General features: G+C 39.0%; 1 protein-coding gene across 1 annotated transcript in view; it reads left to right on the top strand.

Moving 5' to 3' along the window:
* Positions 1-2,993: 2,993 nt before the first annotated feature.
* SEMA3D (semaphorin 3D) overlaps positions 2,994-14,954 on the top strand; it is a 203,980-nt gene continuing 192,019 nt past the window's right edge. The window contains exon 1 of the mRNA XM_010379909.2: positions 2,994-3,125. The gene's annotated coding sequence lies outside the window, so the exon portion shown is untranslated. The remainder of the gene's footprint in view (positions 3,126-14,954) is intronic.

The following is a 14,954-nucleotide window of genomic DNA, read 5'->3' as shown; positions in this document are numbered from 1 at the left end:
ACAATTTATTTATTCAATAGTGTTTCCAAGAACATGAAAGTTATTTGTTTTCTTTTCTTCTTCTTTTTGTTTGTATTTTTCCTCTTGGACTGAAACAGGCATACAAGCAGCAATTAGGTGGTTTTAACTGATGATATACACATTGCTTTCAGTGAAATTAAGGCTCACTTGTTAAATCTTGAATAGTCACCCTTGAAGACAAACTAAACCACACAATACACCTTATATTTTTTGTAAAATATATTTTTTCCCACTGGGTTTTATTTTAAGAATGTAGATAGGGTATTACCCCTATAGGACAGAATACTAAATTGCTTTTGATGAAAGTAAATCTCAAACTCTTAGAAAGGGTTGTTAAAGCTATCTTGGTGGGAACCTATATAGTTATTAGAAATTCAGAAATAAATCCAGTGACTGAATATTAACATTATTTCTACTGTTTTTATTAACTTGTTTAACATATACATATTGGTTAAACACCTAGCACATTCAAGATATTCAGGGAAGCAGCCTGAAGATTACAGAGCCATGGACACAGCTGAGGCCATTTATCACATTGGGCAATATATTAGCAGTTGATTCTGTCTGCTTTGTGCTCAAAGTCATTAAAAGGAAGGAAAGCACAGAACTCATGCTCCAGATGTTGTTTTCTCATGGTATGTTCAGGATACTCTGGTAAATTCTGTCTAAATTTGAAGTCAGAACATCTTAAACTAAATCACTACAGTACAATGTCACAGGCATTATATTAGAGGATGAAGAAACAAAGACACAAAACAGCCAAAACTTTTGTATGGGATGCAGAAACATGCATAACTAATTATAATATAACATGAAAAGAGCTTATTATAGTAGTGAAATCAAAGTGCTTCGGGAAAACAGGAGGGAGTGATTAATTCTATAGGGGCTTTATGGAAAGGATTGAATGGTAGCAAAGGAAGGTGTCATTTGGTTTAAGCATATTAAGCTACAACTTAAAAGAGAAAAGAGGAAAATGGGAAATCCAAAGTTAACCACAATTCTAGTTACACACAAAATTCTGGCCAATAAACTGACAAAATTATTTAAAAGTTTAAAAGTAGAGTTTTTTTTTTTTTTTTTAAATCAAAAACTGCTTACTATAGACCCACCATATATGGGGGACAAAAAGACATTTTGTTTTCACAACGACCTTGCAGTTTGGATGGAAGTGCAATGACATATACAAATGAAAATAATATAAAAACATAGAAAAATACAATAAACAATTGCATGACTAGGTGCAGAATGAGTGGTGTAACATTAAATATAAAACATTCAGAAAAAAATGAAATAACAGTTGCTATAGTTTGAAATAGTCTATGAGGACTTAAATTTTTTTTTTTCTCTATCCAAAGAGGGTATTTATGGGGTTGATTGGTTGTGAGTCCAAACCAAGGTTATAGAGTGGGGCAGCGTGAGACACAAGAAAGAGCCTTGGTCAGATTTGGGAAACCTGAGCCTTTCCTTAGCCTGACTCTGCCACCAACCACCTATAACTTAAAATGACTCATTTAGCTTCTGTGGCCCTCAGCCCTCTGCCACAGATAAAAGGTCAAATGAAGAATGTCGTCTACCCCTTTCAATTACTCCATTACTGCATTTGTCTGTTCATCATCTCCAAATCAAGATATCTTTTGTTACTTGCTAAGGGAGCTTTGGGACCCTTGATTTGTGCTCTTAAATCAAGCTGACAAATGCAGGATCCCATGGCTGCTTTCTTTCCATGTCTCTACCTCATGTCAGATTTATGTTTGGGACTAAGGGCAAGGTGTGTGACTATAAACATGGATTTCCCATCACAAAGGATTTACCATGCAGCTAAAAATGCCTGACTTACAGGGCTCACCAAATGCACAGGCCTTTTTATAATGTCCCTGACGGTGGCCTCATGAGCTCACATTGTCATATATTTTTGCAGAATCTGTAGAAGTGAGATATTTCTGTGTTACTTTTGCTTAAAGAGGTAGAAGTGAGATATTTCTGCATTACTTTTTCTTAAAGAGGATCCTGCATTCAAATTGCATAGGTTCCAGGTTCATCAAAACTTAGATCTTTTCCTTGTCGTCATATACTTCTAAGTTCCTACTACGTGAATAAGGGGTGCAAAAATCTAAAAAAAAAAAAAAAAAAAAAAAAAAAAAAAAAAAAACTCCCGAAGACAAGAATATGAGGCACATCTCTTTGTAGGTCTGGTGTAAGGGAAAGAGGAAGAAAGGATTACATTCTACTCGTTTTTATCTCTTTCTGTTTGGTCTTTATTGGGCGCCAGCCCCTTAATGGAGGGCTGATCCCTGTTCTTCATCCCTATGCCTGCCTTGTCAAGGCCATTAACTATGGACTGAGGTTTTACATAGTGGAACGCAGATATTGTTTTGTGGGATTAGCATTTTTAGGACGGTGTTTGTGGTCACTCTCTGTTTCTTCCTCACGGGGTCCCTTAACAGGTTTTATGGTATAGAGAAGGAAATAAAGAGGTCCCCAAACCACCCAGAAGGAAGATCAGACGTCGGAGGTTGCTTTACATATAGGGTGCCCTGTTCTGATAAACATCCGTCAGCGCGACCGGGGCTACCTCTAAAGCCATGCTATTGGCAGCCTCGGCGGCGCAGCAGGGATGAACTTCTGCACGCTTGGGAGTTCTGGCGTGCGCAGTGGAAGGGGGGCGGGGGCTGGGGGAGGAGATCGGAAGGGGAAAGGTAATCCCCGGCGTTTTCAGCATCCTCTTTTTAGAAAGACTGAGTCTCTCCCAGGACAGCTGCTGCGGTCACACCACAAACTTAAAAGCCGCCCTCCTGTTTGGAGCGTGCCTTTCCTCGCCACCCTCGCCTCCCCAAAGCTCCAGCTGGTGCTTCGCTCTCCGCCTGTCCCAGCGCGGCGCTCGGTGGAGGCAGCAGCGCCCCCTGCCTCCCGGCCTGGCCCCTGCGGCCGCAGCTTCCCGGCTCTGCCAGGGCTGCTGGCGGTTCCGCCGCTCAGCCAGGGCTGCGGCTCAGAGGAACGCGCGCCGGTGTCCCGGGTCGCTGCGCCGCTGGACCGCAGCCTGCATCCCGTTCCTCTCTCCCTGAAAAGCCACCAGGAAAAGAGAGAGAGAGAATAGTTCACAGCAGGTAAGTCTGGTTTGGGTCACCTGCTACTCCAGTGGGAGTGTGTGCTGGAGACCGCGGTGCTAAGCGGGGATAGTGGGATTTGGGGGTGGCTGTGTCCGAAGTGGTGGATGAGCAGGGTCTGGGAGATAAGGAACCATCCTGAGACAGAGAAGGCTCCCGCGAGCGGACAGAGAGTGGGCGCCCACGGTAGCAGACGCGAAATCGGTGCGCAGTAAGCGCGGCGCCGGCTTCAGCGCGGCCCCTGGGGCGCAGTCCCACCCCGCCTCAGCAGCTGCGGAACCTACTCCTCCCAAGCCTCCGCCTGGCAGCACCGCACAAAGTTTTCCTCCCGAGACGCACCCAGGAACTTTGCGCTCTCCCTGGTTTCCTGGCTCCCCCACCACCCCTCCATTTCTGGGCAGCGGAGAGCGCCTATGAACGTGTCCCCCGCTTCCGCCGGCTGCAGGTTGATTTGGAGACGCTTTGGTCGGGAACATCCGGGGAGGATTTGACCAAAGGGCATCTGCGCCCTCGCTCGCTCCTTTCGCTGTTGGTCTAGGGGGAAGGGAAAGGGGCAAGGAAGAGGGAAGGGAAGCGTGGTGGTTTTTATGTAGCGTTTTGGGAGAGGAATGGGGGACGCCTTTTTCCTCGCCGGGGAATCGCGACGCTCCGTCTGATGGAAGTGTGCATCCTTTTAGATTTAGAGGGAAAGTTGGAGTCAAAGAGCAGCCACAAAGCTGGCTATCTGAAATGTGGTTAAGGCAAAACACTCGGGGGATCCCTTTGTAGTAGTGGGCTTGGCTCACTTTGGAAAGGCCGGATTTGACTCGTGCTGGGCATTTAACCAGGAGTGCGGTCCCCCGGGTGTTTCCTCCCGGCTTCCGCCCAACAAGCCCGGAGTTAATGCGTTAATGGGCTACGCTGGTAGCTCACGGGCCGTTTTCGGCGCTGATTCTCCTCCTCTGATGACTTGAGTTCAACCTACTGGGCTGAGTTGCTTTGACTCCGTCCCAGTGCAAGGAAGGAAATTGACAGAAGGAGGAGACACTGCGCTCTGGCAGGGCGCTCTTGGATCCAGGGGACTGGACCAGAGCCGCGCCAGCAGCTGGGGCCGCTAATGTCCGGGATTCCGAGTTATGGGGACAGGAGTTAAACGGGCGAACTTTCAGCGATTTCGCCTCGAGCGAAGCGGTAATAAAATGCAAGCTTCTCTGCGTGGACTCTTATTTCATCACCAAAACCCCACCACTTCTCCCTTAAATTAGTGCTATTTATACAAGCAAAAGAAGAGAGGAGAGGAAACAAAGTTTATGTTTTAGCCTAAAAAGGGTTCTCCTGAATGTATGCGCAGGCCGGGAATGGCGTGGTGGGAGCGCGCGGAGACGAGGGGGAGGATTTCCTAACAGAGAGGGAAGGGTTGAGGCGGAGGTAGAGGAGAGGTCTGAGACATCTCCTGGGTCTGGTGCTGCTGCTGTTGTGTAACCATGACAACCGCGGGGGCAAGGGCGGTCAGAGCCTTCCCAGTCCTGCACGTGGAAAGAAAAATGTGAAAGGCGGAGAAGGGAGAGAGCCACATGTCATCACTCCAGTGATGCCTTCCCTTCTCCTTTTCCTTCTCTTTTTTGTTCTCCTTCTTTGAGGCCAGACAGCAAGGAGGATGAGCAAGAAGACACACATATCATCACTCCAGTGATGCCCTCCCTTCTCCTTTTCCTTCTCCGAGGCCAGACAGCAAGGAGAATGAGCAAGAAGTTCGGGATTGGGAGTGATCAGCCCCAGCTGGCCACTGCTTTAACCCACTCCGGTCTTAGAGTCTCTGAGACTCGCCCCAGCAGCTAAGGCTGGTCAGGGGTGCAATCTCTGACAGGCGCAAAGTGATGACCCTGGTCAGGGAGATGGGAAAAGACCTTGGCTCTTGGAAGGGAAAGGCCAGGAAATATAGGAAGGTGATGTGGGACGAGATAAGAGTAGGGTCAAGGGCTGAGAGACAGTAACACAGTACTGATTCGGATTGCCAACATTTCCAATGGAATTTGCCCAATTGTGAAATGGAAAATTGCTAGAGAAGGAAAGAGACATTTATCAAACACCTATTGTGTTTCAGGTGCTGTGAACTTTATCACAATTAATATCCTCAACAATATGATACAAGTGTCATTATTCTCTTATTCTTTTCATTTCTTTTTGAACAGAAAAGGAAAAAAAAAAACAGAGACATAAAGAGTTATAAATGGGTATTGTCCCATTTTGGCTTTTATGTTCTTAACAAAGAATCATAATTCTTAAAAAGTTGTGTTGATGGGGGAATAAGCTAGGTAGTTATTATTTTGGACATGATAATAAATGAGATGCAAAAATGTTGCTTGATGTGCCCAAATATAAGCTGAGTAAGGGACAGGGCTGAGATAGGAACTGTTTTACCTGGGTGTGGGTCTCCTTTCAGAAACTTCAAGCAAGTTGTCGTGACCCCACTTAATGGGAGGACTTTCTGAGGTCAGTTATGATGCTGTATCTGTATCTGTTATCATTTACATGTGGAGAACACTCAAAAATTTAAATGCAATTCATGGTTGAGAATGAGAATGAACCACATCAAATTGATAAGCCCAGAATCATATGTATGTGATATTAAAGATCTATTCATACCTATAGGTTTCATTTTTCTTTGTAGGAATTGTTAATTTCTTTAACAATGTTCATAAAGGGGAAAAAAATAAAATAATTTATCAAATAGAAAACCCATGGTTGTGTTAAGAATATCTCCTGAGATTAGTTTTCCTCTGTCTACTTATTGTCCTCTTAACCTGAATACCTAAGAATTTACATCGTATTTCAGCACCATTGGTTCACTTTTGTAGTTCGCTCTGGTTACTTTCCTGTTGACATTTTGAGACGAGAGGTTAAGAAAAAGTATCTGGCAATGTAAAATGTTTTGGAATTATTAGGAAACTATAATCAACACTAGCAGAAACTAATGATAAAAGATAGAAAAGTAATTGCTGTGGCTTTCTTTTGCCTTTCACCAGAATTGCCTTCATAAGTAAGTCTTTACTAATGATTTGCTTTATATTTTGCAGAAGGAAAATACACAAAGAAAAGCTGAATTTGTAATCTCTCTTTTATATAGGGGGAGGACTAGTAAGCGTGGGAATGGGAATTATTTTTGGTGGCAGGGAAGGTCAGGAATATAAACAACTGGAAATGCAGAGGAAGCACATCTTCTACTATTTCCGAAAGGGTAACAGACCAGACTTCAGGTTTCAACTTGAGTCACCAAGCTGATTTACTCTCACATATTTTTCTTTTCCAAAACTAAGAAGGATATTGCTTGGGGTTGAAGTTAAATTAATTCAAGAAGTTTCATGGTCTCCAGTTATTCTTCATACAGTGCTCTCATTCCAATGCATGGACATTTGTTAACTATCAAAAGGGTTATCATAAACCAGAGGTGTCTCTGAAGATAACTTCAGGGATTGGCAAGCATCTCTGTGTCTCAGTGTCTGTTTAGTACATTAATAGAGCTACTGGGCTAACTCATTACTATTTTTATTATGCCTGTGTAATATCAAATTCTCAATCTCAAGGGGAAGACATTCTAATTGGTGCTAGTTTAATGAGTATTATGTCTTCAGGTTGTTTGTTATAGCTTCATTATTTTGGCAAAGCAAATGTTGACTCTGAACTTTGCTGTTCTGTCTGGGCGGTGCACTACATTGCTGACACATGTTCCTTGAGAATCATCCTTGTGATTAATAATTTAATTAATCACAATTAAATGAATAGATGAATAAATAATTTTCTTCATCAACAAGAGTAGCCATAGGCTTGTTTTGAAAAGTTCTTATTATTCTTCCTTTAAACACCTGGAGCTGCACAGAGTACTTAAGTAAAGTAGTATTTCAACACTCCATAACATAATCCTTGAAAGGAGAAATAAATATTCACATTTGTGGAATAAGTCATAAAAACAATAATAGTAATGATGATTTTCTATGGGCAATAACACTGATCACATTCTTTCCTGCCTGAAAACATGGTTTTAAAACAACTCCCATTCTCCAGGAAACATAGCCAAAATCCTTTTTCATTTTATACATTTTCCATACCTGTCAAGCTAATAGTCTATTTTCAAACATTTGTATTCTTCTTTACTTTTTCTGTGGTTATGATCCCTTACTAGGTAATAAGAACCTTGAGGTTAGGAATTTGTCTTCCCTAACTTTTTATACCTTCATGTTGTTCAGTGCTGAACAAATTCTAAATACTATCGAAGTATAACCAATTGTTTAAATAGGTAATAGTGATTTTGAATCTTTTTATTGACTGTAAAAGTCAAACTAAAGATTTTGGAGTTTATAATTTACTTTCTCTGAGATTTTAGCAAAAATGTTTTTTACAATATTAGGATTTTACCCCTCATAAAAAATTGTGAGAGACTGGGAGTTTTATGATAATGCATAACACACAGAAATAGTGTAATGATCAGATCAGATAGAGTATATAAAAATAATAATTAAAAATATTTAAGATTATTTTTTGTAATGTTTAGAAGGATCCAATTAATAAAGATAGGTATACATCATGTATGTCCATGTTAATTCATCCTAACTTTAAATACCTAAATAATAACTAAAAAAAAAAAAAAGAAAATAATAATTCACTGTAACCAAGAAATACAGTGATAAACAATTGCAACACTTTTGAGATTATTTTGAAACTTGAGTGATATTAAGATTAGTAGACATTTTTATATAATATAAATAATTAAACATCTATACATAGGTAAGTCTTTTTAAAAAGCTGACATTGTAATGAACTATACTGTTTATATTTGCATTTTAATAACTGTGATGATTTTCAATCCATCATTATTAGTCTTGGATGCTTTAGATCCATGTTCATGTTTAATAATTTTAATAGCCATCAACTAGGTCATCTTTAACTAGCATGCTAATCTTTCACTGGTCAATTTATTCAGTTTGCTCACTCATTTGCAAAGCTCAATAAGCTACAAAGATTACCTTCTTTTTCTCCCCTCCTTTTTCCATGCTGTACTCTTTGGAAGGAGGTCAGCATGCTTAGCCAACACTTCAGGAGTAGACAGTTAGGCTTCTCTTTCTCATGGGCAGAGTAGCTACATACATTACTTGAAATTATTGTGCATGGAAGAATTGTCTTTTCCTCCATACTTGTTAATTTATTCAGTCACTTATTTATACTAGCATACTATCATGGTTATTTTTTTATACTTGCATTATAATCAGTACTACTTAATTTAATTTATTTATTTATTGCTCAAATTTTTCCAGCTTTGGCCTCTGGGAGCTCTTTCAATTGGCTCCTCTGTCTTTTCAATACACCCCTAGCATTGTGTGTGTGTGTTGTGAGCATGTCTTTATTTTTTGGCATTTCAAGATGCTGTAGGCTCACCCTGATCCATTCCTGGAATGAGCCATTTCTCCAAAAATGACTGGTTCTTTCTATTGGAGAACAATATTAGAAAGCAAGATTGGCGTGGGGTAGCATTTTACAGTGGATAAGCCTGAGGAGCCCTATCTCACTATCTTATCCAGGTAATCAAGGTCAACATCAACAGTGGGTGGTAAATCATGTTGATAGCATATGCCCTTGATATTACTGCATTAAAATGACAATTTACCTCTGTGATCTTTCTCCCCAAAACTCATATCTTCAATCTAAGCACAAGAAAAAATCAGATAATCTAGAGTAGCATTCCACAAAATACCTGATCAGTAATCTTCACACCTGTCTTCAAAAACAAAGAAAGTCATCACTTCTCAGCGCAAATGAACTAAACCAAACAAACAAAAGCCTCAAAATAAGCAAAAAAAAAGTCTGAGAAACTATTACAGCACGAGAAGCCTAAGCCTAAAGAGATATGACAACTAAATGTAATATAGTATCCTGCATGGGACCCCGGAACAGAGAAAAAGAAATGTTAGATTAAAACAAAGAGAATCTGAATAATGTATGGACTTTGATTATTGAAAATGTGTCATTATTGATTCATTAATTGTAAAAAATGTCCATACCAATGTAAATGTCCATACCAATAAATAATAAGAAAAACTGGATGTGATTTATGGCAGACTTATCTGTACTATTTTCTCAATGTTTCTGTAAATTTAAAAGTATTCAAAAAATAAAGACTATCTTACATGTATATTTAAATTATATAGTGGAAAACTCTACTAATAGTGAACCATTCTCTGGTGTCAATAAGATTAATGCATGTATTAGTCATTTTCACACTGCTATGAAGAAATATCCAAGATTAAGTAATTTATAAAGGAAAGAGGTTTAGTTGACTTACAGTTCCACATGGCTGGGGAGGCCTCAGGAAACTTATAATCATAGCGGAAGGGGAAGCAAAAACGTCCTTCTTCACATGGCAGCAGGAGAGAGAAGTACAGAGTGAAAGAGGGAAAAAACCCTTATAAAACCCTTATGTCTTGTGAGAACTCACTCACTATCATGAGAACAACATGGGAAAACTGCTCCCATGATCTAATCACCTCCCATAAGGTCCCTCCCCACAACACATAGGGATTAGAATTCAGATTACAATTCAACATAAGATTTGGGTGGGGACACAGAGCCAAACCATATCATTCTGACCTTGACTCCTCTCAAATGTCATCTTTACCACATTTAAAAACACAATTATGCCTTCCAAAAGTCTTCACTCATTTCAGCATTAACTCAAAAGTCCAAGTCTGTAGTCTCATCTGAGACAAAGCACGTCTCTTCCAGCTATGCACCTGGAAAATCAAAAGCAAGTTAGTTCAAAATATAATTGGGGTACAAGCTCTGGGTAAATGCACCCATTCCAATGGTAGAAATTGGCCAAAACAAAGAAGCTACAGGCCCCATGTAAGTCTAAAATTCAATAAAGTAGTCATTAAACCTTAAAGTTCCAAAATGATCTCCTTTGACTCCATGTCTCATATCCAGGTTATGCTGATACAAGAGGTGGGCTCCCAAAGCCTTGGGAAGCTCTGCTCCTGTGGCTTTGCAAGGTACAGCCCCACTCCTGGCTGCTTTCACAGGCCGGCATTGAGTGTCTGTGACTTTTCCAGCACAGTGCAAGCTGTTGGTGGATCTACCATTCTGGGGTCTGGAGGAAGGTGGCCCTCTTCTCACAGCTCCACTATGCAGTGCCCCTAGAGGAGGCTCTGGCCACTACTCTATTACTTTGTGGGGGCTCTCACCCCACATTTCCCTTCTATACTTCCCTAGCAGAGGTTCTCCATGAGGGCTATTCTCCTGCAGCAGACATCTGCCAGGACATCCAGGCATTTCCATACATCCTGTGAAATCTAGGCAGAGGTTCCCAAATCTCATTCTTGACTTCTTTGCACCTGCAGGACCAACAGTACATTGAAGCTGCTAGGACTTAGCTTGCACCCTCTGAAGCAATGGCCTGAGCTATAACTTGGCCCCTTTCAGCCACGGCTGGAGCACCTGGGACACAGGGCACCAAGTCCGAGGCTGCACAAAGCAGGGAGGGCCTGGATCCAGCCCATGAAATGTTTTTCTTCTAGGCCTCCAGGCCTGTGACAGGAAGGGTTGCTGTGAAGTCTCTGACATGCCCTGGAGACATTTCCCCCTTGTCTTCATGATTAACATTTGGCTCCTAGTTACTTAAGCAAATTTCTGCACAGGCTTAAATTTCCCCTCCGAAAATGGGTTTTTCTTTTCTGTTGCATCATCTGGAGGCAAATTTTCCAAATTTTTATGCTCTGCTTACTCTTGAGCCCTTTGCCAGTTAGAAATTTTTTCTGCCAGATACCCTAAATCATCTCTCTCAAGTTCAAAGTTCCACAGATCTCTAGGGCTGAGGCAAAATGCCACCAGTCTCTTTGCAAAAACATAGCAAGAGACACCTTTATCCAGTTCCCAACACATTTCTCATCTCCATCTGCAACCACCTCAGACTGCACTTCATTGTTCATACCATTATAAGCATTTTGGTCAAAACCATTCAACAAGTCTCAGAATTTCTAGACCTTCTCACATCTTCCTGTCTTCTTCTGAGCCCTTCACACCATTCCAACCTCTGCCTGTTACCCAGTTCCAAAGTCACTTCCACATTTTCAGGTATCTTTACAGCAGCACCACACTACCCAGTACCAATGTACTGCATTAGCTTGTTTTCATGCTACTATGAAGAAATACCTGAGACTGGGTAATTTCCAAGGAAACAGGTTTAATTGATTCACAGTTCCACATGGCTGGGTAGGCCTCAGGAAACTTACAATCATGGCAGAAGGTGAAGCAAACATGTCCTTCTTCACATGGCAGCAGGAGATAGAAGTGCAAAGAGAAGTGGGGGAAAGCCCCTTATAATACCATCAGAGCCCATGAGAACTCACTCACTATCATGAGAACAGCATGAGGAAACTATCCTCATGATCTAATCACCTCCCATGATATCCCTCGCACAACACGTGGGTATTACAATTCGGATTACAATTCAAGATGAGATTTGGGTGGGACACAGAGCCAAACCATATCAATGCCTTTCAACTGAATGCTTATGTTTTCCTCTACTTCCATTTACTACTTTGCTGCCATTTTTTCTGTTGATAATACTATCATAATAAATAAATACTGTAAATTAGCTGTTCTTGTAATTACTTATTTTTCTAATAAAATAACATTTGAATTATTAAAAACATTCAGATTTCAAATTATGAGTATAATTAAAGGCTTTCATGCAAAAAATGCTATTTATTAGTCATCTTTATAAATCAATCAAACATTTAAAAAATATGTGCATTTTTTACTTCTGTCTTTGCTGTTTCAATGATATTGACAAGACACATCAGTGACAGATGTTTTCAATTCTAGATGATGATTATGCTTCCAAGATTCTTGCCAAAATTACTGTGTGACTACTTACTCTTTTTTTCTCTTTCAACCTCAATAACGTCTACCACATTAAGTGCTTGAAAAATCACTTGCCATCAAATGTTATATGTGTAATATATAGACCATGACAATTTTGAATATTAAATTATACCCAAGAGTATTAAATTAAATATTAAAGAATATTAAATTATACCCAATATATAATTATATATTATAATTATAATTTAATTATAATATTAAATTATACCCAAATTTGAATATTAAATTATACCCAATTCTACCTCCCCCCAAAATAACTTTTAGAAGCTGAGACTTACATGTGTTCCAGACAATATAGAATGGGCAGCAAATATGGCTACCATCTTACTATCTCCCTATTACATTTTACACACGTGTGCATATCTATACACACACATACATCCATGTATGAATACATGCACTATACAGTCATGTATCACTTAATGACAGGGATACGTTCTGAGGAATATGTTATTAGGCAATTTTGTCATGGTGCAAACATCATAGAATTAACCTATGCAAACCTAGATGGTATAGCCTATTGCTCCTAGGCTACAAATCTATATAGCATGCTACTATACTGAATATTGTAGGCAACTATGACACAGTGCAAAGTATTTGTGTTTCTGAACATATCTAAACAGAAAAGATATGGTAAAAACATGATATTATACTTTTGGGACCACCGTGATATTGTGATCCATTTTCGAATACAACATTGTATATATCACATGACTGTATAGATATATCTCTAAATGTCAATTCTCTCTCTGTTTCTCTCTCTCTCTCTCTCTCTATATATATATACACACACACACATATATGTATATATTATATATACACACACATGCATATACATGTTACTTTACACATTATTCCTTCTCTTCCTTGTGTTCCAAATTGTTGAATTTTTTTTAAAATTGAGTTTTACTGTCTCTCGGGAAGCTTTCCTTCAGTCAGACCCAAAGTTGTTTTCCCTTTTCTATATAAGCTTTTATACATACCAAAGTCATACTCTTTTTACCTTATATTTATACTTATTTAATAATGACCTGATTCTGTGCTTTACAGTTAACTGGAGTTTCTGCTGAATTTGTGCTATACCGGAGAAATGGCTGAAAGTTTAGGCATGCTTTTTTATTTCTGGTTTTAGTTTGTATGAGTGATAGCATACAAAACACATTTCAAGAACTTGTTTGGAAAATGTCATGGAACTTAATCCCAGAATGTGTGACTAAAAAGTGATATCCCACTGAAATTTCTGAAACAATACAAGTGTCTGAAAAGACGAAGATCAATATGACTAATACGATTTGGATTCTTACTAGAATCTTAGATTTTGGGTTTTAATTTCCATTACACAAAATAAATTTTTAAATATTTTATAGAGTGATCTTGTCTTGACAACTTAGCTCAATCCAATAGAGGGATGAAGCAATATAATATTCTGACTAAAATTTTTTAAATGCATGCTTAATTTGCACACTTAAGTATGTGAACCTCACTTTTTTTGTACAGACTCATGTTGTCTACTTCTTTGTTTTAAACTTCTATCAATATATCATCGTGATGGCTTGTGAATACTTAATCATGATGAGAATATTAGTTTTAAAAATTTATTTGTAAATGAAAATAATCATCTCAAATGTTAACAAGATTTTAGGTTTGACTTTACGCACTAGAGAGTGAATTATTTATATATTTTTGCAATTATATATATATATATATGTTAACTTTATCCTTGACATATTTTAAAATTCAAAATTCATTCTTTTGACCACACTATCTTCGGTCTTGTCTCTTCATATATTTATATAGTTCCCTATCATAACTGAATTCATTGTTATCTGTTTCTTCCCAAGCAGATTGGCCAATTATAAAAGTAGCCAGATTATTCTGTCTGCAAAATTACCTGCATGATGACAGAGTGTAAGACAAATTATTTATAATTTTGGAAATGGAAGTTAATACAAATTAAGAAATTATAGTAGTAGATTTTGAAATTGATTCCTATCACCTGTAAAGTAGCTGTTCAAAAGCACTTATACTGGATGTACAGACGGGTGAATAACATTTCCCTTTCTTTGGCTCAATTCACATTTCACAGAGCTGTGGGGATTGTTGACTTAGACTTCACTGTGATGAGGCTTGGCAGAGAGTATTCATTGTTCGGGTTTTAAAAAGGGCAAGTTTTTGGCCAGAATAACTTGCAAAAAGAAGGAATGTTATGCTTACACATGTGTACTCAATAAACTTTCAGAGAGCCTGGGCTAAGATATTACAGGATTCCTCACCTTATCCCAGCCCCATTCTCTGGATGTTGATTGTTTAGAAGCCTTCTTTGGTTGTGTCACTATCACATGGGTCTTTTCATATTTCAGGAAATAGTACTTTGATTCATATTTCAGAAGTTAATAGTGTACAGTGAATAGTCATTTCATATCTTGTGCACTTTCACTCGAGTTATTAAAAATCACAATCGCATTCAGGCTTACTTTCCCCTAGTATTTAGCAGTACAAAACCATCATCTCCATGTCAACAAGCAATCATTCTTTTGTATACTTGCAACCCTTTATTACATTCAATAATCATACATGAAGATTTTGAGTTTTCCTTTACTAACTGGGTACAGACAGTGTTGAAGTATGTGTGTGCTTTAAGTTGATAGTGTATTAGGATGAGAAAAATCTATTGTAAATTTGCTAAATTGATAAGCAGAGCAAACCAGCATTAGCCATATGGACCAGGCATAGGGGTCTACAGTTTTGCTGTGCTCTTTCCCTAAGGGGCTCTGGCTATGATTTTCCTTTTCAACTGGAATAATTTTATATCTTTTATTGCTACCAACTCTCCCAGTCATCAACCGATGCCCCTACTCCCTACCCCACAGACACCCACTTAATCTTACCTGGAAAAGATTTTTTCATTCCAAATCT

Source organism: Rhinopithecus roxellana, chromosome 6 (genome assembly GCF_007565055.1).
Source record: "Rhinopithecus roxellana isolate Shanxi Qingling chromosome 6, ASM756505v1, whole genome shotgun sequence".
Taxonomy (NCBI): domain Eukaryota; kingdom Metazoa; phylum Chordata; class Mammalia; order Primates; family Cercopithecidae; genus Rhinopithecus; species Rhinopithecus roxellana.
The sequence above is the reverse complement of the archived record's forward strand: the minus strand, read 5'-3'. Positions and strand labels throughout refer to the sequence as shown.